General features: G+C 43.0%; 1 protein-coding gene across 3 annotated transcripts in view; it reads right to left on the bottom strand.

The window, feature by feature from the left end:
* MYO1B (myosin IB) overlaps window positions 1-5322 on the bottom strand; it is a 184917-nt gene extending 179595 nt beyond the window's left edge. The window contains exon 1 of one of the 3 annotated variants that reach the window (XM_082630510.1): window positions 5059-5322. The gene's annotated coding sequence lies outside the window, so the exon portion shown is untranslated. The remainder of the gene's footprint in view (window positions 1-5058) is intronic. The other 2 variants (XM_082630511.1, XM_082630509.1) reach the window with 2 other exon arrangements.
* Window positions 5323-21059: the final 15737 nt, after the last annotated feature.

Genomic DNA, 21059 nt, shown 5'->3' on the forward strand with positions numbered 1-21059 from the left:
CCAGGAGAGGGTGAGAAAGACAACCAGGCAGGGCTGGCTCCTTGGTCTCTCACCGGCAGGTTGAATCTTGTTTCACCAAGTCCCCCTCACCTGGGGGAGGAGAATAATGCAGGGTTGCCAAGCACAAGACCCAGAAAAAAAAAGAGCAACTCAGAAGCATTTGAACCAGATCCTCAGCCCTGGTCCAACCAAGGACACACGCAGGAACCCTGACCCCACGGGACAAAGGAAGAGAGAGACTGTCAGGGTGGGCTCACTCTCTAACTCTGTAAAACTCACTCCTTACAGTGGCCCTGAGCTTCCAAGAACACTGTCCCACGAGGCAGCACGTTGTTCTGTAAAGCACACAGTCTTGGGCTTGATCTCTACTAGCCCTGGGCACGTTACCCAACTCTCCCAACTACAGACATCTACTGAAGGAGACCAATGAGGATTAAATGAAACAGGCTATGGAGGGTACCCAGGACGCAGCCTGACACAGCGCAGCACCCACTACTTAATGACGGCAGCATGAATGTCATGTAACAAAATATAATTCTTTGGGGACTTGGCATTTCTTGTCCACTATGCAAATATGCCTGAAGTCTATGAACAGCCTTAGTGGGGTTGAATCAACAGCCATGCTGAACCAGGATGAGGAAGGTTGGGACGCTGGCAGGTGGGGAGGGAAGAAAGCAGGAGGACACCAAGGATTTGCTGTACACCAGGGCCGACCATGTAATTCAACACCTTCTCCCATGGAATGGTACTTTATACACCCTCAGGGTCCAAAAAAGGATCCTCTCCTCTCTCCTCGGGCAACGAATTCACCAGAAAGAGGCTTCCTAACATCCCAACCAATCCAGCCTTCAGAGGCAGGTGTTCAGAGACCCGACCCCTTTGGCACCATCAGAGGCTGGGGGAAATAAAACCAAGGACAAAGAAGGAACAGGCATTGTTTGGGTTCCTCCCACTCTCATGCTTTTGTCTCAGTAGCATGTGTTGGCGTGGCCTTGGTCACCACGGCTGTCACAGTCATCTCACCAACATCCACTCTCTGGGCACACTGTGCTGCCCTGCTACATCCTTTGATACACAATGGATTTCCTTTGCTGCTTTTTAATGCATAGCCTTGCATCAACTGTGTGCTTAATACAATACAAATTGATGAAGACACTGGCAACTGAAAGGAAACCTACGACAGGTTATAAGAGCATCCTTCATCCTTCTCAGCTGGTAAGTTGCAAAGTGCTCCCTGTTAGAACTCAGCAGACCACGTGTGTGCATCCCCTCTAAATATCCAATGCATGAGAATCTAATGGCCTCAGGAGACAAAAGTTACTGCACCTATACTACGGTCTCTGAAGACCCCAAATGATGTCTTAGCTTGAAATAATTAAAAAGTAAAGGCAGAACTTTCAGTCTTCATAGTCTTATCTTAGGAACAGAAAAAACCAATATTGACTTTTCCATTTGCCCGGGAGCATTCTGAGAAATCCATAAATAATCGATGACGCCAAGTGTGCGAATTCACTCTGCTCCTGCACTTGGCGGTCACCCCTGGGTCAAGGTCAGGAGACTCCTGCCTGGCACAATACTCCATTCCACCCCAAGGACGGATACCACTTCCATTCCACTTTCACGTGGATGCCTAAGCTTGTTCACTTCCCCTGTGGGGAAAAGATGAGCACAGAAATCCGGAATGTGTGTTCCCACAGAGCTCAGAAATGTGATGATCTCAGAGGATATTGTAAAGAAAGACCCTTGACACTTCCCTAAGGAAGAATGTCTTCTGTAAAAGGCGACTGCCAGGACAAAAAGCATGTGCTGGGAAAATCTACGGCCTGCTGCTGTGTATGACTCCAATTCTGATGTCCCACTTCCTCTTTATAATCACATTCCTTCCCTCCTTATTCCTCTTCTAAAAAGACACACTGGCATTGGGTCTCAGTAAAGAAGCAAAGTGCAGTGTTCTAATAAAGGCTGGGAGATAAAAAGGGCTAAAATAGGTTTCAATAAATATCAAATGACTGTAAGTCTGCTCCATTCCACCACTTTTAAATGCCCCTTCCCCCCCACAGAAAAACTTATTTTTAAACATTGGCAGCCTAACTTTTTAAAGTTTCATTCACTTAAAGTTTATTCACACAGGCCATCAAACAGCAAAGCTTTTGAACAATACAGTTCGAAAAGTTGCGATGTCACTAATCTAGCCTTCCAAACCTATCTCACAGTAGTTTTTGAAAGGATCAATTATGATAATATGTGAAAGGGATTTGCAATCTGCAAAGGGCTAATCACATAATCAAACTGCTGTCATTCCTATTATTAAAAGATATCATACCATACAGTGTGGACCTTGGAATCAGAGATTGGAATTCAAATCTCACCTCTACCCCTTACTAGTTACCTACACAACTAGGCAAGTTACCAAACTCCCTAGGCCTCAGTTTCAACTGTAAAATGGAGATAATACCCACTTTACCAAGTTGTTGTGAGGATTAATAAAATAATGTGTGTAAAATCCTTTTCACACAGTAAATACTAATGACAGTTTTAACTACTATTAGGCTGTTTAATTAGAATCCAAAGGTCCAGCTATTGAAAATAGCGGAAGGGAGGGGGACGAGAGAAGAATCTGCCCAAAAGGAGGACAAATGTTAAAAACCTTTAACATCCTACGTTCTGAGGATTCCCCTCTTGGCCCACCCCTACACCCCACTCCTTCCCCACTGTTGTCGGAAGCTCCTCGTTGCTTTGCATAACCGCGAAGCACCCAGGGAGAGTCAGTCTTTAACTCCAGGCTTGACAAAGTGATGATTCATCCCATCCCGTGAAGAGGGTGCAGCTTGCAGCCAGCCTCATCACACATGGGGAATCCATCGGAGGGCCTGCAGCCAGAGACCAACTATTTCAGAGGCTTCCCCATCCGTGTCTTTGGTAGCAGTAATCTTATGCTTTGTATTTTGTTAATGTATATTCCAATGAGTACTTGGGAGGAATCCAATTGTGCTATATTTTACAAAACAATTCACAACATAAACGAAAAATCCAAAATGGCAAGACGATAACGAAGGAAGTCTCCCTCTGTTCGCTGCCCATGGCACAATGTTTTGCCAGGCAGTGTGTTAGTTATAATGACACACAGCTTGACGGTTGGACAACATCCCACCTCAACTGCACATCATAATGGCTCTGGAGGACAAATCCCACTGCTTTCCAGCCTGGCCTGAAAATCTGACCACATCCTCCAAGAAAAAGACAAACCCTCACGGTAACTGGTACAGCTCTTTTCCATTACCACTTAGTGGGCAAGAAACATTTTTTTCCCCCAGGAGTAAGCTCTTCATTCACCTTCTAAGGTTAAGAGACTTTCAAACTTGGTTGTCTTTAAATGAATAGCCAATGCGGTGGTTTACCGGTGGGCCCTCAGACTTGTCAAAGCAGCAGCTCTAGGTCATTTCCCAGCCCTGCCTCAGCCAGACTACTATAGCTAAATGTCTCCTCAACTATCACCAGAGTAATTCTAACCTTCAGCCCAGCTTTGGGATCCTTCCACCAGTGTCCCATAGGCACAAACCATGAATGCCTGGAAATGTCAGCCTCCTCCCAAAACGGTTTTGCTTGGAATACTCCATTCAAAAAACACTCATCATTCAATCCACCCTGGCTCCCTCCCGAGGTCAACCAATCCTCCTGGGCTTCTTGATTCCAATCTAGGAAAGGGTCACTTAACATATGCCCAACACATTACATTCAATTCTACCTCCCCCTAAAAATAATTCCCATTCACCATAGTGGCAACTGTTCTCTTTCCTAGTCCAGATGACCCACATTAGGGGAGTGAAAGCACAGAAGTCATGACTCCTCAACTGAAAACCCAAAGGGTGGTGTGTATGATGTGTTTTCTGGGAAAGACTGTAAAGGGTTTTTCAATTCAGTGTTACCTAATCTGATTCATTTATTTAGCAATGTCTAATTTTCTAGTGGTTTCCCCCCAAACATTCCTGGAAAATTGTTTTATATATTACAACGGAGAAAATTATTCTATGTCAAAATCAATGCTATAAAATCTGCTTCCTACCCATTCAAGCCAATATCTACTAGCTACAAACACGGATCCACAGGCACATACATACACACAAATCCCCTGATTCATAGCCAAAAAAAAAAAAAAAAAAAAAGTCTTCTTCCATTGTAATTAAGAAGATTTGATTTCAGCAAACTAACACTGGGAGCGCCTAGAAGTCAGGGAAGTACACAACTTGAAGCAATAAACGCTCAGCCGCAGCCTGAACAAAGCATTACAAATAAGCTCCAGAAACCCACACAGCAAGCCCTTGGACAAAATGCTGTGTGTCTGTAATCAACTCTCCAGGGCACTCACATCACCCACTCCCCAACCCTCTGCCCCGGCCCAGCAAGAACCCTCCAGGACTCCCGTTCCTAATCTGGTTTCCATTCCAGCCCCGCCCCCTCCCCTTCCCTCTCTAGGACCGTGAATCAATCCCATCCCGGGCAGGAAACGAGACCCAAGGCAGCCCCCTCCGCTGCGGCGGAACAAAGGAGCATAGCTCAGCTGCTTGCGCAGGATGCCCCGTCGGGTCCTGGGCCCCTTCTCCCCCCGCCGCCGGGGCACGCCGCACCTGAACCCCACTCCCCAGGACGCCCCATTGTTCTCCCTCCACTTTCCTTCCCGGAGGAGGCCACCCCGTGTCCTTCCATAGAACCAGGGGGCCAGGAAACAGCTGTGGGCCAGAGAGATGGAGGGGTATGGGTGAACACCAGGAAGACCTGGATTCCACTTTGCCCACAGGTACGAAGGGGATGGGGCAAAGTAAGAAGAACTTAGTTTAGTGCCCTCTACTCTCCCACCCGCCCCCGAAGCAACTGCGGAGTCGCGACCACCCTGCCCGACCTCCAGCGTGCGCGGTTCTCGCCGCAGCGCCGCCTGGCCCCGAGGAGAGACCGCAGACCCCGCTGACCCGTGTCCCGCGGGCTGCGGCGGGGCCACGGGGACCCCGGGCACAAAGGACCGAGCGGGCAGGGCAGGGGAGAGAGGGAAAGCGCTCGCGCTACCTCGCCGGGCGCCACTCCGCCTCCTTGTCGTCCTCCCTCTCCGGCGCGCTCTGGGACGCGGGCCCTCCGCGAGGCTGCGGGGCTCCCGCGCAGTTGCTCGGCAGACGCTGCTGGCGGACGCTGCCGGCGGACGCTTCCCAGCGGCTGCCGGCCCCTCGCGCCCGCGCTCCCACACCACCAAGACGCGCGGCGGCCGGGTCTCCAGTGCGCGCCCGGCTGCAGAGTGCGCTGCCGCTGCAGAGTGCTGCGCTGCGGCTGGAGGCGCCCGGCCACTCCCCTCTACCCCGAGGGCGGAGGGGCCGGCCGAGGGGCGGGGGCGGCGACCTCGCTGCCTGGGATTCGCCCCTCTGAGCGCCGGCAGGACCGGGAGCTGCCGCCTCCCAGCCGACTCACCTCCGGCCGCCCGGTGCCGGCGGCACAGCGCCCCCCGGTGAGCGCGGGTGCAGCCTCCGCCCCCAGGGCCAGCCCGGATGGGGAAAGGAGTAGAAAAGAGGAGGAAGGAGAGGCGTCCCTCCCAGCCCCACGGAAGGCACGGCCCTTCAACCTTTCTCACTCCCGGATTTATTAACATCAAACGACAAATACAATAACTGGAGAGGCAAGCCAGAGGGAGCGGGCCGGGGCGGCGGGGGTGAGGAGGGGGGCCGCGGGGAATGACAACTGGAAGCCAACCTGTGAGCAGATGTAGGCAGAGAGTGGGAGTGTTCTCAGTTGTTCCTTCTCCCTTAGACAAAAAAAAGTTTGGATACCCAAGAATATCGGAAAATATTAATTTGACCGAAAGGGAAAAGAGTGTACTGAGTGGCAAAGTGTGCTTTTATTTACAAGATGTTTTAATATCTATTAACTCACTTAATTTCACATGATGCTAAGTAGACACTGGCCAATTCTCTGTTACAGAAATTAAAAGATAATTTAAAAAGAAATTTCAACTATATGTGTATATATATATATGAAAATATATAAATGAATATTGCGTATTAACTGGCACTGGGTAATGATCAATGATAGGGTGTTAATCTGCATATGATTTAGGCATGCTGGCGGGAGCCAGAGAATCAGGCCCTCCAGCTTCTCACTCCAGCTGGCTTCTTGCCTCTTTGTACAGTAGAATTTAGAGCAAGCCACTTGACCCTTGTCCTGGTTTCCCCATCCCGGAGGAGGGAAGAGTGCTCATCCAACCTTACTCACCGGGTGAGGTGAGGATTACTTGGCTAAGGTGTTAAAAGAAATGTAGGCACAGTAATTATTACTCATGGTTCTAACTACTTTGTCCAATAATGAAATAAATTGCCATAAATGGAGCCAGGTTTAAATGGACTGACCTATATCTGGAAACTGTCGCTAAAATGAGGTGAACCAAGAATTCAGACCATATATAGTCATTCTTTTCCTACAGGCATAAGAACCACAGGCACTGCTATTTGTCAAATGCTACCAGTAGAGTCTGAAAGGTAACCGTTTCCCAGACTGTATCTGCTTTGGACCTACACCATCACAGATGGTACCATCAGCATCACTTCTGATCCACATAAGACATAGTGATGTGCTAAGCTTAAACGTACTGAGTACCAGGTACCATTCTTTTCCTGTTTAATCTTCACAAAAACCTGGGAGGAAACTTACTGTCTTTGTCCTTGTTTTACAAACCAGAAAAGCCAAGAACAGAGAGTTCTTCCAGCTAATAAGTGGCTATACTAGTTTGAAGACATGTCCACAAATTCTTTTACACTCCTCCCATTAAGGAATGGAGTCTAATTGTCTTCCTCTCGCATATAGGCTAGACTTAAAGATGTGATCCTAACGAATAGAATACAGCAGAAATGATGTAGGTAACTTCTGATTCTAGGTTGTAAAAGGAGCTACAGCTTTCACCTGGCCTTCTCCTGGGCCAATCACCCTTGGAACTCAGCAGCCATGCTATGAGGAAGCTCTAGCCACGTGGCAGGTCATGTATAGGTGGTGTTTCTGCTGATGATGCCAGCTGAGGACCCAGCCTACAGCCAGCTGATCTGCCAGGCATGTGAGTTAGTAAGCCTTTGAGATGACTCCAGCCCCAGTCACTGACTGAGAGATCTAGAAAGAAACCCTAACTGAGCCTAGTCAGTGCCCAGAAACAGAAGGTAGCAATAATACGAGATGGACTTCAGGGTGGTCATTGTATAGCAGTAGGCACCTGGAACAGTGGCAGAGCTGGGATTTGAGCCCAAGCCTTCTGACTCCACAGTCTCCGCCACAATCCAGTACACTACCTCAGACCTTGATAACCTAGCCTAATGAACACCCTGAAGATCCCTGTCTTTGCAACAGACAACATATGGACCTGCTACCTGATGACAAGTGTAGCCTCCCTTCTCCATTTTGCCCATCTGACTTTAGATTCCAAGGTGACTGCTTATAGCAGTTGGGCAGTAAGGGAGCCTCTGACCTCTGCTGTCCAGTCCAGCTTTTCAAAAATCACAGAAATTCAAACGGCAGCTTCACAAGTACAAAATGTAAACAGATGGTTTGAAAGAGTGGGGAAAATTCTGTAATCTTTTGATCTTGGAAAAAGGCCAAGTTTTAGTAAAAAGTAGGTTTAAGACAAGTATTTGCTGCATAGGACAATTAAGAGAACTTCTCTTAGGAAGGTTTTGGAGCTCCTGCCCCAAGAAAGAAATTGGGAACATAGTTATGTAGGAACAATTTTGCCTTCTAGAAGGATCTAGCAGAGTGGGGACACTTGAGTCTTTCTCCCTGTTTTTTAGCAGGTTCGGGAAAGAAAATAGTAGAAGCTGTTGAACTCATTCTAATAACATTGAGAAAATGAACCCAAGAAGCTATTAGAAAGCCAAAAATGTTTCTAGAGCAAAGCTATGCTTCTCTTTTAAAAATACCATTAACCTAGTTTTCATAAATCTCAAAATCCAAACTTCTGAAGACATACCATGAGGTTTTTAAATACTTTTACCTTCCTGGCCATTCTTTTCAAAAGTCAATCCATCAACAACTTTTGAATTTAAAAGAAGCAGATTACAGTTGCTCTAATAACTGTCAAGAATAGATAATAAATCCACCAAGTACAAAAGCATTTTTTACTTTCCCCTCAGTCTATTTGGAAGAAGCAGAAGCTATGAAGAAGCAGAAAGACAATTATTAAGATTTTAGGGTCATAAACATAAATTATCAAATTATAGGAGTAAAAGAATGTAAGAAGTGTGCTTTACCTAATGAAAACATGCAATGATTTAATTCAAAACAAGGGAAATCCTGCCGTCTTTGTGGAAAAACTTAGAAATAAAAGCACATTTGTGTGTGTCCCAGGAAGAGAATCACTACTAAAAGTATAGAGTTGTTGTTGTCATTGTTTTTCCTTAGTTGTTTTTACTTGAGCCCCTTAAAAAAAATTTTTTTTTTCAAGAATTCAACATTGGAAAATTGACCAACGAAAGGACCACATAACCTGATTCTGCCTCATATTGGTGTAGCAAATGAAATGGTGGGCTGGAAGTCATAGTTTTAGATTTTCTCACTGGTTCTGTCTGCAACTAGCTTTAGAATTTTAGCCAGAAAGCTCATGCTCTCTGTCCTTAGTTATTTTACATCATCTTGAATGTGTTAAGAACCTCTGGTTCTAAAAAGAATCTAAGACTCTTTATATTTGCCATATTTTCTCTCCTTGCCTACCTGTCCAAACACTTAGTTTTCACACACTCTGCTTATCCTTTGAGACCACACTCAGTTCTTACCTCTTCCTGACCATCTTCTTGAATTGGATCTTGCTTCCTTTGCTGTGGTAACATCTTGATGCCACATCTTCTCCATACTTATTAATTGGTTCCAGGTTGTGAAACCTTTCAAGTTGCTCTCTTATAAATGTTTGGCCTTTCCAACTAGATGGTAAATCTCTAGATTAAAGGAGTAATTCAATTTGAAAACACCAGGCCCATGACAGTAAGAACTATCTTAGAGAGCTTACTGTGTTCTAGAAAGTAATCTAAATGCTCTGCATTGTGTGTTAATTCATTTAACCCTCATAACAGCCCAATAAGGTAGGTTATTATTATTATCCCATTTTACAGATGATGAAACTGAGGCAGAGAAAAGTTAATTACTGGCCTGAGGTTACACAGTAATAATGTTAGAGCCAGGATGTGAATCTGGGCAGTCTAGCTTCAGGGCTTGATCTCTTACCTCTAGGCTATATAAATACTTCCTCTCACATCTGTGAGCATTTAATCTGTGAGCTCTTTTTCCTTTTGTCTCTGAAAACAAGTAGTGTCTCATCTCTTTAATTTATATATCTCTTAGTTTAGAATAGTGCTCTAAATGCAGTAGGCACTGCATTAGTATTTCTTAGTTCCATGCAAAAAAAAATCTTTTTTATGTATTTAAAAAATGCTTTGAAAATAAATGCATAATGCTTAAAGTATTATTTGAAATTCAGATTAGGTATTATAAAAAATATTTCTATAGCATTTTCAGCCTCTGAAACTCAGCAGGAAAAACACAACTCTTACTCTAAGTATTAAAAAAGCTGTAGGTAGAAAGTAGCTAGGAGAGTAGATCTTGAAAGTTCTCATAAGAAAAAAATTAAAAATTTTGTAACTATGTATGATGATGGATGTTAACTGGTCTTATTGTGGTGATTATTTTGCAATATATACAAATATCAAATCATTACACTGTATACCTGAAATTAATATTCTTATGTTGATTATACCTCAATAAAAAGAAAATTAATTTTAAAAAATTTAAAACTGTAGATAAATGACAACAAAAATATTAGAGGATAAAAAGATTGATGAAATTTCCCCTAGGCAGGAAAATTTGCTAAAGCTTTTCGAAGATGAAAAGAGAAGAATTCAAAACTCAGGAATAGGATTCCTTATAGGTACTATATGTGATGATCAAGAGCAACTATTCTCTAAAACAACGGTACTGATGAACCTAGTGGCAGGGCAGGAATAAAGACGCAGACGTAGAGAATGGACTTGAGGACACGGGGAGGGGGAAGGGTAAGCTGGGATGTAGTGAGAGAGTGACATGGACATATATACACTACCAAATGTAAAATAGATAGCTAGTGGGAAGCTGCTGCATAGCACAGGGAGATCAGTTCAATGCTTTGTGACGACCTAGAGGGGTGGGTTAGGGAGGGTGGGAGAGAGGCTCAAGAGGGAGGGGATATGGGGATATATGTATACCTATAGCTGATTCACTTTGTTATACAGCAGAAACTAACACAACATTTGTAAAGCAATTATACTCCAATAAAGATGTTTAAAAAAAGTACATCTGCACAAACTTGAAATATGTGTACAAGGTTAGTCACTGTTGCATTATAAAAAAATAAACTATTCTTTACAAAATATAACAGTGTAATTGACCACTAAAATTGGGTAATGAAACTCAAAGTGTAATTTTTTTTCTCCACAAAATACATTTGTCTATACCTTAGAATACTGTGATCCCTCAAATAAATTATAGATCCATTGCCAGGAAATTTAAATTGCCTGAATTTTCCCCCCAACGTTTTATAATTTAGCATTTTGTCTCTTCAACTAGTAGAATAATTGTCTTTTTTATTTCCTCGCAAACTGTAACAAGTTAGTACCATTATGGCAAAACCTTGCTGTTAAACAATAAATCAATCTGAAAAATGACTAGACTTTTTTCCCAATCTTTTTTAAAAAGCATTTTCATCTTTCTAATGATGACTGGGGAGCTTGTCATCTCGTTGCTGAGGAGACCTGAGGAGGACTATAAGGAAAAGCAAATATTATGGCAAAGGAAAAAAAATTAGATGTCTATACCAAATGAAATGCAATTTGGCAAACATATGAAGTAATATTCTGTTTCTGCTTCAGTCTCTAAAACTAAATGCCCATTTATTTGAGTCTGGTGTATACTTTCATCACAGGTGTTAGCATATGTAAATACCGATAAAGATAATTGTGTAACCAAAAAATATTTTAATGCATTAACAACCAAGACAACATATAATACAGGTGTAGGGACTGTTGACTAAATAAACCAAAATTTAACTGGAACTAAAAACCAAGGCTTAGTAATAGATTTCTCATTAGTTTCAGCAGTGTTCTCAATCTTGACATCTTTTGTACAAGATGACAAGCTCTGTGAGGGCAGGATTTTTGTCTCTTTGGCTCATTGTTGTGTCCCCAGAACCTAGGAACATACGAGATACTCAAATATTGTTGAACTGATGAATGAATTTTTTTTTTTTTTTTTTTGGCCAGGCAGCTTGCGGGATCTTAGTTCACCAGCCAGGGGTTGAACCCGCGTCCTTGTCAGTGAAAGCACAGAGTCCTAACCACTGGACTGCCAGGGAATTCCTGAATTTTATAAATTATTTTAGGTAAGTTGACCTGGCCCATAATCTCAGTCAATATTTCCAGATGGATCTTAGACCAATTTTAAGGCTTTCTACAGCAAGGTTAAACAAAAGCAGGTCCTCGTGGATGGGTTCACACTGGTGATCTACTTCAACTCTGAATAAAGCTGGAAAACTTTAGGGCTTCCCTGGTGGCTCAGTGGTTGAGAGTCCGCCTGCCGATGCAGGGGACACAGGTTCGTGCCCCGGTCCAGGAGGATCCCACATGCTGCGGAGTGGCTGGGCCCACGAGCCATGGCCGCTGAGCCTGCACGTCCGGAGCCTGTGCTCCGCAACGGGAGAGGCCCCAACAGTGAGAGGCCCGCGTACCGCAAAAAAAAAGAAAAAAAGCTGGAAAACTTTAAAGAGGGTAGCACCAAAGCACTGCCCATGTCCTGCAGAGGAAGCAGCAGACCATGTGAGCCTGGGCATTGAAAAGCAACCCAGCTGCCAAAGCAATCAAGACTTCTACTGAAAAGGTACATAACCTCCTTTCCCACTAGACATGCTGAAATCCACTCACACTACCAAGAAAAGGGAGCAGACACTATGTCCTAGACTCTGGACCGCTCTTGCCAGGCCTCACCTGCCCCAATCCCCTCTCGGCCAGTGGGTGTTTTACAGGTTCTCCCCAAATCTTGCGTCTAGACCTGAGGAAATCTTGATCCAGAGACCTCAAATATTTTCTTCTCTAGAGCACTAGGTCTGCAAACTGCTTCAAAAATTCCTGAAGTCTCCTCAGAACTTATCACCCCCTGAGGTATCCTGCAGGGTCCTGCATGCTTCTACAAGTCCACAGAGTCCTTAAACTGGAAAGCATGCTAAAGCTTCTGATTTTTCTTTATGAATCTTTATCAGCCTAAAGCAACTAGCCCCATCCAGATGTAGCCTGGGCATGGGGAAAAGGATTTCGTTATTTCCAGACACATGGGCTTTTCTGTGCTTTGGGTCCCACTGGGTGATTTTGATTGGCGCTATAATTGCTCAAGATTAGCAGCCATAAAAGAGCCTCAACCTTAGAGACTCCTTCCATTCCAGTGCCTGTGGTCCTGCACCACTACCCCAGGGCCAAATAGTGAAGTAGCTAAAACCTGTCCTACATCAAGAGATATTACTTGAGGGACTTCCCTGGTGGTGCAGTGGATGAGAGTCCGCCTGCCAGTGCAGGGAACATGGGTTCGATCCCTGGTCTGGGAAGATCCCACATGCCGCGGAACAACTAAGCCTGTGCGCCACGACTACTGACCCTGCGCTCTAGAGCCCGCGAGCCACAACTACTGAAGCCCGCATGCCCAGAGCCCATGCTTTGCAGCAAGAGAAGCCACCGCAATGAGAAGCACACGCACCATAACGAGGAGTGGCCCCCGCTCGCCGCAACTGGAGAGAGCCTCTGCGCAGCAATGAAAACACAAAGCAGCCAAAAATAAATAAATTAAAGAAATAAATTTATAAAACAAACAAAAAAAGAGGTATTACTTGAGTGTCTGTTCAGTCCCATACTGGCCCTGTTGCTAGGATGGGACAGTGAACTTGATGATCTCTGACTTTACAGTATGTAAGTCTAGCTTCAGGTCTTTGGCTCCTTCTTCTGGTGGCTAAAACTCCCTTTTCCCTTATAACATCCTCCCAGACCCTCAGGCAGTGAGAGTCCTGATGCCTGTCTCCCAGGCCTCACCATTCCACCTGGTCCTTCAGATGCTGCCCTGAGCATTTTAGATCAGTTGTTCGCAACCTGGGGTCGAAGGGCTACAACGCAGTCCAGGATTTCAATTCTGAGTAAAAGATTAGAAAGCTGCCTTTTGTTTCTTCATTTCAAATATTTAATTATCAAATTTCAAGTATTCAAAACTTTAGTGGCTAAAAAACACCCATTGACATTTTTCTAGTCAAGAAAGTCAAATACTAAAGAAACTACTTGAGTTGTTTTTTAAACTGTTGGCCTCCTGTGGGCTTTGGGATTTCATGCTATATTTACTTCTTTTTCATACAAACAATGTTCCAGTTTCTGTAATAATAAACATGCATTATTTTTATAATCAGGAAAAATAATAAAGCTATTTTCATCTTGGACAAAATATGTGGTCTGTAAATTTTGAGAGGATGTTTTTCTGCATTGGCCCTACTGAAAAAATAATAAATTGCTTGCACACTTTTTCTAATACCTTTCCATCAGAACATTTCAGTACTTGGTGATCCTTTCCATCAAATAGATCAGAAACTAGCAGATCTGATAACTAGCTCTGCTGAGTGAGGGTTTGTGCTAAGGAGAACATTTTCTTAGAATGCAGCGTCCTTGGATTTCTTTATTGAGTGCTCTTTAATTGGAGAGGACCTTCCTTCCATTTCATGAAGTCTTGTGCCCACAGGTAGTGGGCAGAGGGTGGGAGGCAATGAGTGGTTAGAGGGAGTGCTGGGGGAAATCTCTCCATTGACAACCTGGTGGTTGACCATGATGCCTACCTCAAAGGAAAATTACGGCTGTGAAGACATCTGCCAAGGGCAATGCATCCAAGATCCCTGGGCCAGTGGGCTCTGTTAGAACCCTCAGAAGTGGCTGGAACACTACATATATGTGAGAACTTAAATATGATATCTTTAAATTCCCAACTAGCTATTTCCTGGGCTAGTTGCTATTGCATACAATACCATAGTTCTACCTGGTTTCTATTCAATAGTAACTCATCCATGACTCCTCACTTTTGAAATTAACCCTGCAACTTAATGACTGCAACCCCCGTCCCTATCACTGTGGTGAGGTGTCCTGGTGAATTCTACATTGGTAACCTCAATGGGTGGTAGGGCATATCTAAGTCTTGAGGAGTGGATGATGTTTTATCCTATACTATAAATTCCTTTTTGGAAAAAATATTTCTTTTATAATATAAATTACTGTAAGTAAAGTTAGAATAAAAGGTGCTTGGTGGGTAGAAATATTCAAAAGATTGAGCCATGATCCTCAGGGAGAAGGGAGTTCTATCTGATCAAAATTTTGAGGTAATAAAGTTGCAGTCTTATGTTTATTGAAAAAGGAACCTGGGTCTTAAAAGCTCTGTCTCCCATCCATCAAGTTTTAGAAAGCTCAGTAGGTTTGTGTCTTCTTTCTCACCTCCTTTTATACCCAACCCTTTGCTCCTGTGACTGCATTAGAACTGAGCTTGCCAGTATCCTCAATGATCATTCAGTTGTCGCATCTTAAAGGCAGTTTTAAGTCCTCATATCACTTGACCCCTTACCACATAACACCTTGCTGCCTTCTTGAGCCACTCTTTTTTTTTGGCTTCTGTTTGCCACCTTCTCTTATTTTCCCCTTAATGCTCTTGCAGCCTTTTCTCAATGTTACATAGCATTCCTTTGTCTCTGCCTTTGCCCCTTAAATGTTGATGTTACCTTAGGTTCTGTTTTCAACCCTCTCTTCTCTCTAATTTCACCCTCACCCAAAGCTTCAACTACTGATGACTCCCAAATTTGTGTCTCTTAAGATCAAGTTCCCTATATTCAAGTGTCTACTGAACGTCTACCTCAAACTCAGTATATTCAGAACAGAAACTCACAAGTACCTCAGACACAACATGAAAAAAGAAACCATCATCTCTGCCCAATCCCAGCCGCATTCCTTGTCCATTATTCTTGATTATGGTGAATGCCATCATTACCAATATAGTCACCCAAGTCGGAAGCAAATGTCATTCTAGACTCCTCTTTCTCTGTCATCTTCTGAATCCTATCAGTCCTGGAGCTCTTGTTATTATACATGCCAGCTGACTCAAAGATCCATGCTCTTTTCTCCATACTCACTGCCCCTGCCTTCTTATCCTAAAGCCTTTGACTTCAGATTACTCCACTGTTAGCAGGGCATACATGTGACTTGTCCTCCCTCTCCAGCCCATCTTCCATCACACCCCCCACCCAGGCCTTCTGCACCAAGTCATTCCAGTGCCTGATCTCTCAGGAGTCTTACTTTCACCTTTGCATATGGTGTCTCTGCTGCCTGGGGTGCCTCTCTCTCCTTTTTCCCCTAGCCAATAACTTCTCATTCTGGAAAACATCACCTTCTTGGAGAAGGTCTTCTGATCTCTCAAAACAAGAAAAGAACACTTCTTCAGTGCTCTGATAATACTCTGCACCTCTGTCATGGAATATATCACACCATGATTAAATTACCTGTTTATCAGTCTCTCTTACTACACTGAGACAATATAATTGTATTATATTATTATATATTATTATATATATATTATATATATATTATATAGACAATATAATATAACTCAAAATGAATAATATTCATTTTCTTATTCCTATGTTTAACAGAGGTCCTGGAATATAGTAGGCACTCAGTAATGCTTGTTGAATGAATGAATACCAAGCATTTCCAGTATCTTCTTTCATGGGTCCTGCATAACTCTTGTCACTCAGTTTGAAAGATCACCCCTTTCCTATTATAGAAAGCCTCAAGGATTTTAGTATAATATCCTCTTCTAATAAACCCAAACACAAAAAACAGCTACAGATGTTTAAAAGAAAGCCAATCTTTCATTTTTAATCAATCTTGGAACTTACATCTCCTATACTTCTGTACACAAACTCATACCTTAATGCTAAACGATTCTCATTTCTGTAGAAACAGATACACTAGGCTGACCCCACTGAGCTTGTCACTAATACACAATAATGGTTTCTATCTCTACTTCAGAGCCAGTACATAGTTTTTCCTGGTCTTTCTGCCCAAGTCAGTCCATAAATATTTTAAATGTATGAACTTTTAAACTCAAAAAGATTTATTGGGCCACTTAAAGTACTTATTTCTTGCTTACATGGGATTGAAAGATCACAGTGGCTCAGAATCAATTGCGTTTCATCTTTTCAGTACTTATTTCACAGCTGAGCACGTCTCAGAGTTATGAACATGAGTCCAGTCCCTGACAAGCCATAGCAAAGGCCAAAAGAATGAGCAAAATTATCCACCCTAGAACCCACATGGGATAGCAGAGATTGAATAAGCAGCATCTGCTGTGACTTATTATAGCATACATGTTGCACTAGGCCCCAGATCAATCCCCAAACAGAAGTCTTGTGTCATGGGTCTCTCAGCTTAGGAAAGCAGCATACATATACATTCAACAATAACGCTACATAAATCTCTGTCCCAATTACAGAACTTTATCTCATGTGGTGCCAATAAGAAAAAGAGCTATCTCAAAACAGCAGGAGAAAATGATTGTTTCATGGACAAAAGCATTTAATATCACTATAGAGAAATCTTTTAACACAAGTAAGACATGGAAATATCTGCCTAAGGATTAGTCCAAGAGAAGGAAGAATCTCTCCAAATAATGTCTGACAGATTTTGTATTTTGAACTTAAATCCATCATTTAAAAGGACATAAATGGAAAGAAAATAAGTTATTTGCAAAACTACAGTTTTACAAATAAAAAATATATGTATGTTTACATACATAGGCAAAACCCAGGGCATCCTGGATATTAACAGAAGAATAATATTTGACCAAGGACCACGTGGTTGGGCAGGGGGATGGGGCATTCTTAATCTGGAATCAACAAGCCTGATAAGTTGTATGTCAGAGCGTGTGTGTACGTGTGTGTGTGCGCATATGCATACGTGTGCATGTGTGTGCACCTGAGAGGTGCACCAGAGAGGATTCTGACTAGTCCCAGTATTCTTCCAAAAGACCTTTGACTCATAAAGTGTTGCCAAACACTGCTCTATAGCAAATATTTCCAAGATTCACAAACAAAGAGGTGTTGCTGTCAGGTGAGATTCAAGATCATTGAACCTAGTGATGATCAAAACCACATTACTGGAGTCCTGAGGCTGTGGTGCAAAGTGGATGGGACCTGTCTACTCAGATGGAAATGAGAAAGTCACTCCCAACTCTCATACGACATTCTGTGTAAAGTCCATATTAGTAAAGTAAGAGCAGAAAATCCTCCTCTCCATGTTTAGGAGAGTGAAAACAATAGGATGTCCTCAACAGGTGCAGATAGGAAAAGATACTCCGTTTCCCTAGTACACCGCTCATGTGCACCCCAAACTTACCCTTGACTCTGGGTTTTGAGAGCCATTGGTTTTGTAAGGTGTGCCATGTGTATAAAATCCCAAAAGGAGAGAAGAATAAGGTCATGCATAGCAGCACTCCACTCTGAGGAATTGTTGATCGGAGATGTTGCTATGTGGTGGTTTGTCATTGCTGCTGTTGTTTGTTTTTAATTGCTCTTTTTATTTTTATTGTTTTACTACATCAACATTATGATTAACCCTCTGTCTCTGGGAATTTTGTGTCTCTTTCAACATTGACAGACATACTAAAGCATTAGTCTAAACATGTTTACAGGGTTGATTCAGTTATACACAGGGAAGATTCCATTACCATGTGTAAATTTGATCATCTCATCAGTCCAAAAATCAACTAAAATTTGTATATTTATTGTAGTATTATTTATGTAATTACTCTTTTAAGATTTAAGCTATTACTTGAGTGTCATCTCCTCTCTACCTATAACTTCTAGAGTTGTATGAGCTGCTGTAACAAATAACGATCCAAATATATAATGGCACAAATGCAATGATAGTTTCTTTCTTGTGCATGTGCCCATTTGAAGATGGTGATCCTGTTCCGTAGGCTGCTTTCCTCCATGTGGTGATTAGAGACCTAGGCTCATTCCATCTTACGGCTCTGCCATTCTCTGAGGACTTGTTGTAATCCAGATTCAGCTTATGAAGACGTCATATAAGACTTGAGTTTTGAGAGGTTCAGAGGAGGTTATCATTTTTTTAATTGATTTTAGATTACCAATTTGTTATAAAAGGATATAACTCAGGAGCAGCCAGATGGAAGAGATGCACAGGGCCAGGTATGTGGAAAGGGCAAGGAGTTCCCATGCCCTCCCTGAGCCTGCCACTCTCCTAACACCTCCACGTGTTCACGACCTGGGAGCTCCGGTTTGTTGTTGTTAGCATCATGAGTCCCCTACTTCAATCAGGGCCCAAATGAGAAAACAGAAACCACTGTAGGTGTTCGAAACAGAGGGAATTTAATACAGGAACTCATTATACATGTGATGGAAGCACTGGAAGAACCAGAACCAAGGAGTGAAGTAGGATAGTGAGGGTAACCCAAACATTAACAATAGTCAGAAGCCATTAACCTCCATGCTTCCCCCCTCCCCAGGGCTGGAGAGCCTCAGGAAGAAGGCAGTGTTATCAGAGCCTAGAAGGTAGGATCATCAGAGAGAAGTCAGGAGCACAGAGGGAGGATTCCTGGCAGAGGCTGAGACCAGGAGGGAAGGGACTATCTGACAGCAACTGAAATCATGGAATAGAAGCAGCTGCTGCCAGAGAAACCACTCAAAACAGAAAAGAGAGGGGGAGAAACTCCCTGGCTTCTCCCCTCCTCCCACTCTCCTGTCTTCTGCCTATGCCTCCCATTGACTCAGCTTGTGTGGAAGCCAGAGGGCAATGAAGCTGGAAAATGCAGTCCCCCATGATAGAAAGCAGAGCAGGGGAAAGGCCAGAGCAACCAGGGAAATGGTCAGCACATTCCTTTCTATGAAGATGGTTTTGAGAATGAATCTGAAGAAGAAAGCCACATGGCTATGAAATTATTTGTTGATATGGGGAGGGGAAGGGAGGCAAAGGAAAAAGGTAGGAAAGGAAGAAAGGGTAGCAAAGATTGCAAGTCAGGGAGAGAGAGAAGTGGGGGGATCTCTCTCCAGGTCTGCTAGAGCCGCTGCTGAGATCAGCAGTTCCATTTATACTCACTGTCCAGTGGTAGCTAGAACAGGCCAACAGAAGAATTGAAGAGCTACAAGCAACCTTAGATACCAGTAGAGTACTCAAACCCATACTTAGATGTTATTGAAGTTTGTATTTAATACGTAATTGATTGAAACTAATGTGAATTTAATTCTCTCTTGTCAAAATGGAATTTAAATATCGTTCAGGAGGTGAATGAAGGGATTTCAGAAAGCCAAGCCACTGCAGGTCCTTGTATTGAGCACAAAGGCAAAAAGAACTGAGAACAAACAAAGCAGCAAAAACTATCTGTGTGAGGGGAGAGGGTGTGGGAGAAGAGAGCCCAAGGGATTTCTTTAGCAATGTTTGTTTATGGCTGTTTCAAATTAAGGAACTAATTTTAGATTGGGGAATAAATAAAGAAGTTCTTGAGAAATAGACTACTGCTAAGAAAACAGCACTGCCTGTGGTCAAGTCGGGGTGGGGGGAGTCTATTCCCAATAATACCTGTCATATTATTTTATGGTGTTAATGTGTTTGTGAAAAGACCCCAATTTGCACTATTTTTCTTAATATTTCCTATTTATCTGCTCATGCAAAGACCATGTTTTTAGAAGATGCAACAGAGGTACCCCTGGAACCTGCATCAGCTCATTCAGACACTATTCAGCAGTGATTAAAAGCCTGGTATGGTGTTCCTGGGTTCTGTGGACTCCACTGCCTGGACTGGTCCACGTGCTTTTTGTCAAATGAGTGAAGATGTCTTGGGCCAACAGTAGACTTTGGTTAAGAGCTTAGTAGAAGTGGGTCTATGTGGAAACAGTTGATGGTTTTTGAAGAAGGCCAGTCCATGGCTGACAGCTTCACTGGGCCAGGCTCAGCTGAAGAAAGGAAGCAGAAAAAACCTGCTTGAAGTTCTAAAGTGTCTTATAAAATCATTTTGCCAGTATTAAGACTTCATCCAGGGATAGTTTTAGTTTTTGCTTCTGTTTTTTGAGCCACTAAGAAAGAATATCGCTAGGGAAAGTTCCCATTGAATATTCACTTTCATCAACTGAGTTATTCATAGAAAGCAGTTCATGGCAACTATATCTAAGGTGCCAATAAATGCCTAGTATTGCAACAGCCAATGAAATGTTGATCTTAAATGGATTTTCCTAAAATTGTAGCTTTGGTTCTACCTTCTAGAATGTTGAAAACATACCATTTCTGAAACACATCTTCTTAGCCATTCTTATTGTAGCTTGCAGGCCACATTTTTCAAACTCGTGTACCTGTGGGTCCATGCTTGGTAAAACAGACGCTGGTACTGCAGAGAGTATGAGATACTATTCCTACTTTAAGGAGTTTATGATCATCAGCTGAATAATCAATCTGAGTTACCAGCTCAGTGGTTCTTTTCTCTTCTAAAGCTCCCTAAAAAGGTAATCATTATATCTACAAGTTTTCAAGTGGCTATTATGAGCCAGGCACTGTACTTACTTCATTTAATGCTACAGAAATCCCAAGTAGCAGGTAAATTAATCATACCCATTTTAGAGAAATGGAAGTTGAGGTTTAGAGATATTAAGTAGCTTTCCCAAGAGTCACACAATTATAAAGCGGAAGGGCTGGGATTCAAACTCTTGATTTCAATGCCCATGCTCTTAACCACTCTACTCAGGACTGCCTTTCCTGGGTGTGTCACCTGGGCAGTAGCACAGGGCCTGGCTCCTAGAAGGGGCCCACACTTGGTTTAATGTTCTGCTGTCACTGTCTTGAAATTCTTAATAATTCTTAAACAAGTGGTTCTGCATTTTTATTTTGCACTGGGTCCCACGAATCTTATAGCCGGTCCTGAGCATACTACATTTCCTGATATCCTAAATGAATACT

The sequence above is a fragment of the Mesoplodon mirus genome (genome assembly GCF_964341445.2).
Source record: "Mesoplodon mirus genome assembly, chromosome: 8".
Classification (NCBI taxonomy): Eukaryota; Metazoa; Chordata; class Mammalia; order Artiodactyla; family Ziphiidae; genus Mesoplodon; species Mesoplodon mirus.